Here is a 5,142-nt window from a genome sequence, read left to right on the forward strand (position 1 = left end):
TAAACATCCATTTACAAACCAAAAAAAATAGAAAAAACAATAACGTACTTACAGGAGAAGGGTGTGGCTAAGTTGGTAGAATGTTTGCAAGCAGCCCTGGTGCGGTGAGTCTTCAATTCCCTCAGTGGATTCAAGGTCATGGTTGACAACAGTTCGATTTTGAGGTCATCCTGGACTATGTGAGACCTTGTTTTAAAAACAAAAAGAAACAAAAGAAATCATATACAAAGCCTACAACACAACAACCCGAAACAAAAACCATACGTCAAAAATCCACAAACACCAGAGCTGGAAGGGTGGGAGTTCTTGTTCACTGGTGGGGGAAATAGCAAGGAGGTGAGGCCGGCGGTCTTTCCTTGAAAGAATTAAGACTAAACCAGGCGTGTTGGCTTATATTCCTGTTTACAGTCGTAGAGTTCTGAAGGCTGAGGCAGGAGGACAGTGAGGTGGGTTAATCCAAGCTGCTAGCAAGATCCTGGTTCAAAGTCAACCAAACAACCAGTCACATAAACAAGCAAACCGTGTGGTTTTAAGCTACTGGGTTTGTAGTCATTTGTTACAGCAACAATAAGACACCTCCACTGGGTGACTGTCCAGCCTTGTCGTGAATGCTTCTGGCACCCGGGGGCCATCTGCTCAGACGCCCTGTCACCTTCCCCCAAACTCTCCTACAGACCCCAGGTCGAGGAACAAGGACTGAGGACACCTACTGGTCTTTGGTCTCGGAGGGTTTCCGAGGACAGATGACAATTCTCTCAAGTTCTCCAGTTGCTCAGAAGCCCCTGCGGCTGCCATCCTCAGCCCGGCCGCCCTCTTGAGAAGTCACCAAGCCCTGAGACTAGCCAGGTGTCGTCTAGAATTCAGGTACTCGTCCTTGTCTTTACGTCTAAAGTTCTTTTCTCTAGAACGTAAGAGAAACAGGTTCTCCGTGTTGTAGCCAGTGAAAACAACTACAGGGCAGTTTGCGAAGAGGAGGAGCCTTGGCAACTGTGTGTGTGCGCTCGCGTTTTGTTAATTTAGCTTTTTGGTGGCTTTTTTTGTTTTGTTTTGTTTTGTTTTTTGAAGTGATGTCTAAATCCATAGCCCAGGCTTCAATGGAACTCGAGGCAATTCTACTTTACACCACTGCGAGCTAGGTGAGGGCCACCGCCCTGCTGCCGGTGGTTTTTAACCCTGTGTGGGCCGGACTGTAGAAGTCACACAAAGCAGAAAAGAGGTACCGAGATAGTTCGTGTGGCAGCCGGGGGTGAAGGCGACGATGTAGATGCGAACAGGAATAGAAAACATAGGGGGCAGGTTAGTGGCATATAGTGCTAACAACTAAAGTGAACAAGAAAAATAAACGTAAGTGTGTCAGGATGGCCGAGCGGTCTAAGGCGCTGCGTTCAGGTCGCAGTCTCCCCTGGAGGCGTGGGTTCGAATCCCACTTCTGACAAAACTGGTATTTTTGTAACCCTCTCCGAAAATTGAAAGCGAAGGTGGAAATGAGATTTCCACTGACTAGAGCACAGTGGGAGTTCATTTTTTTTCCTTTTCCTGAATTAGTTTTACACTTTCAAATCAAAGAAATACGTATTAAGGTAAGATAGTTTTAAAAAGTATACGATGGCATTTATCGAAACGAAGACGAGAATGTTATGAAAAGTTCATAAGTGATTGCCTACTTAATTTATGAATTGTGAACAAGAAAAATATGTGCTTTTGTCAGAAGTGGGATTCGAACCCACGCCTCCAGGGGAGACTGCGACCTGAACGCAGCGCCTTAGACCGCTCGGCCATCCTGACAACCGAAGGTCGCTGTTGCGTCAAGCCTCTTTGTAAGAGTCTCAATGTGCGCATGCGTATTGAGTAGCAGTTTACGCCTGGTTCCGTACGGGGCGGAGCAAGTGTTCTGTGCAGTGAGACTAATTGGCCAGGGGAGGGCGCTCGCCTCCCGCAGGAAAATCCGAAAGACACTAGATAAGCTGTTGTTCCATTTAGACGAGTGCAGAAGCTGTGCCATTCAGCGTTGTTTCCTGCCGATCTATCAGCGTTTTGCATTTTTCTTTCTTCTCCTTCTCCACCTCCTCCATCTTCTTGTTTTTTGAGTGTCTCTTTGGCACGTGGCAATCAATTCCATATACACAATGCTTAACCTCTGCTTCCCAGACCCGGTGACGTCCTAAAGTCCTGGCTCTGTTGCTCAACTGTAGTCAAAACCGCAGCTTCCCATTAGCAGAGAAACTGGTTTGTTTCAGAGTCTAATTTAGATGAAGCTTGCGGTGGTACGGTCTGATCCTGGTTCTGACCGTGTCCCCAGTGCCCACACAGTGCCTAGCACACAGTAGGCGTGCAGGACAGACCTTCCCCCTACCCCCCCCCCCCCCCCCCCGCGAGTCCAGTGATTTTGTGACTCATCATCACTTTCTGGTTCCTTCTTGCCCCCTTCTTCCTAAACCTCAAACTCGCTCCAGAAAATCTCAGACCCAAGGGTGCTGTTCCCCACTGGATTTCTAAAGGCATGAGGGGCGCCTTCCATCTCCCGGGATCTCAGAAGTCTGGGGCTATAGGCTCCTCGGCGACCCCAGATGCACAGGCGGGGAGACCGGAGGCCTTACTGATATGCTGTGGTTCTCTCTGTGCTGAGGGTCTGGAAGAGGATCTGAAATGAGTTCTTTCTGGAGTCCAGAGGTCAAGCCCGGAAGCCGTGATTACTAAGATTCTGTTGGACTCTTGGAGCCCTCACATCTGTCTGAGATTGTGTAGAGAGGCCCGAGGAAGAAGACAGTTTCGCCCGCTCCTGTCTCGGGATCCTCAGGGCTTGGGATGTGTAATCCAGGTGTGTAAACAGAGACCCTGGTTCTTATTCCAGATGTGACCAGACTCCCACGCCCCTTTCCCGGTCCCCAAAGTCCCTCCAGAATCGGTTTGCAATGGCCCTTTCCAATAATGTAACCAAACCTAGTTAACAAATATTTATAGAGCCCTTGATGTGTGCCAGGTTCTTCCGGGTGCTGTGAGGGAAACTGGATGCCCTCATCCAAGGATGCTTCATGGGAGGAAGGTTCGACATTAGACGACGGATAAGCTCAAGGACAGAATAGGGTGTTTGAGAGTCTGAAGCAGGAGAAAAGATATACAGTGTCCTCTTGGGCATACCCACGCAGGTAACTTTTCTGTTTCTGTTTTTGTTTTGTTTTGTTTTTTTGTTTGTTTGTTTTCTGTTTTTTTTGTTTTTGTTTTGTTTTGTTTTGTTTTTTTGAGACAGGGTTTCTCTGTGGCTTTGGAGCCTGTCCTGAAATTAGCTCTGTAGACCAGGCTGGCCTCGAACTCACAGAGATCCTCCTGCCTCTGCCTCCCGAGTGCTGGGATTAAAGGTGTGCAACACCACCGCCCGGCTGTTTGTTTGTTTTAAATAAATTTATTTATTCATTGTTTTGTATGTGTGCATGTGTGTATAGAGATCAGAAGACAACCTTTGTGGCTTTCACCTTCACATGGGTTCAAACTCAGACTGTCAGGCTTACACTGAGCCATCTTACTGTTCCCTTTGTTTTTTGTGGGTTTTTTTTTTTTTTTTGGTTTGTTTGTTTTTTTCCAGACAAGACCTCTCTATGTAGCTCAGGTTGGCCTTGAGACTCAAAATTTTTTCTTCCATGTGCTGGGTTAGCAGGGGTTCTAATTTGTTCTTCTGTAGCTATGATAAACAACCACGACCAAAAGCAACTTGGTGGGGGGAGTGTTATTTCATCTAAACAGTCCATCCCTGAGAGAAGCCAGGGCAGGAACTTGAAGCAGAAACCACAGAGGAAGGGCTCGCTGGCTGGCTCCCAGGTTCTAGATCAGCTGCCTTTCTTAGACAGATCAGGCCTACGTAGGAACGGTACTGTCCACAGCAGGCTGGGCCTTCACACATCAAATTAGTGATAGGTTAGTCTTACCTGAATTCAATTCCTGGAGCCCATGTAAAGGTGGAAGGAAAGAACCAACTTCTTTAATCTGTCCTTACACACACACACACACACACACACACACACACCAATAATAATAAATAATAATCGCTATGTGATGGAGGTAATCCTTCAATCGAGGTCCCCTCTTCCCAGGTGTGTCAGGTTGAGACCCAAAGTCAATCATCACAAGAGCTGTGCCCCACAAGGCCCTGCTTCAGTGGCTGAAAGCATAAAGGAATCCTGCCTTTCAAGTCTATTTCCTCAGTGTGGGATGCACTGCCTATTGCCCTGTGGGCCCTAGGCAGAGCTCTACCCCACACACATCCACACCAGCCTTCTCAATTCAGCACGCGCGGCTTCCACTTCTCCCTTAAACGTGAACATTGCCCTGGTTCCCACACTGACCAGTAAGACAGAAAGTCAGTTAGTGTGTCGGGGATGGGGCCCAGGGCCTTGACAAACCGGGCAAGGATCCTACCCGAGCTGTGCCACACAAAGGTGATATTTGTTTAATCATCTCTGTTTCCTATGTGTGTGTGATTGTGGGGCGTACGTGTGGACACAATCATGGCAGCCAGAGAATGAGCGCAGTCAGGGCTGCTCCTCAGACCCCTGCCATCTGTGTTTTGAGACAGGGTCTTTAACTAGGACATGAGATTTGCCAATTATGCTATGCTGGCTGGTTGGTGAGCCCCCCTCCTCACCAGGGAGCCTCCTGTCTCCACCTCCCCAGGGCAGAGATTACAAGCATGCATGGCCACCATGACATTCACATAAAGGGATCACACACATCATGACATACAGCCAGTCTCCACAATAGTAACGATAAAATGTAACAAATGAACACACAAGTGATTGGGAGCCATGCCTGGTGGTGTATGCCTTTAAAACCACCATTCAGGAGATAGAGGCCAGTTGCTCTGTGTGAGTTCTGGTCTACATAGTGGGTTCTAGGCTTTCCAAGGCTAGACAGTGAAACCCTGTATCCAACCAAAACCCAAACAAAAACAGTAATTAAGAATGGTTAGGTCTATTTTCACTCTTTTACATGCTGATATTCAGTTATTCCAGCACCATTTGTTAAATATGTTTTCTTTTTTCCATTTGATATTTTTTGCTTCTTTGTCAAAAATCAGGTGTTCGAAGGTATGTGGATTAATATCCGGGTCTGTGATTCAGTTCCATTGGTCCTCCTGTTTGTTTTTATGCC

At 47.3% G+C, this 5,142-nt stretch overlaps 2 non-coding genes across 2 annotated transcripts; one reads left to right on the top strand and one right to left on the bottom strand.

Annotated features, from left to right (window-relative positions):
- The first annotated feature begins 1,352 nt into the window (after positions 1–1,352).
- Trnal-cag (transfer RNA leucine (anticodon CAG)) lies at positions 1,353–1,435 on the top strand. The gene has a single exon. It is a non-coding gene; the product is annotated as a tRNA-Leu (tRNA).
- Positions 1,436–1,702: 267 nt separating this feature from the next.
- Trnal-cag (transfer RNA leucine (anticodon CAG)) lies at positions 1,703–1,785 on the bottom strand. The gene has a single exon. It is a non-coding gene; the product is annotated as a tRNA-Leu (tRNA).
- Positions 1,786–5,142: the final 3,357 nt, after the last annotated feature.

The sequence above is a fragment of the Myodes glareolus genome, chromosome 22, assembly GCF_982192425.1.
Source record: "Myodes glareolus chromosome 22, mMyoGla1.1, whole genome shotgun sequence".
Classification (NCBI taxonomy): domain Eukaryota; kingdom Metazoa; phylum Chordata; class Mammalia; order Rodentia; family Cricetidae; genus Myodes; species Myodes glareolus.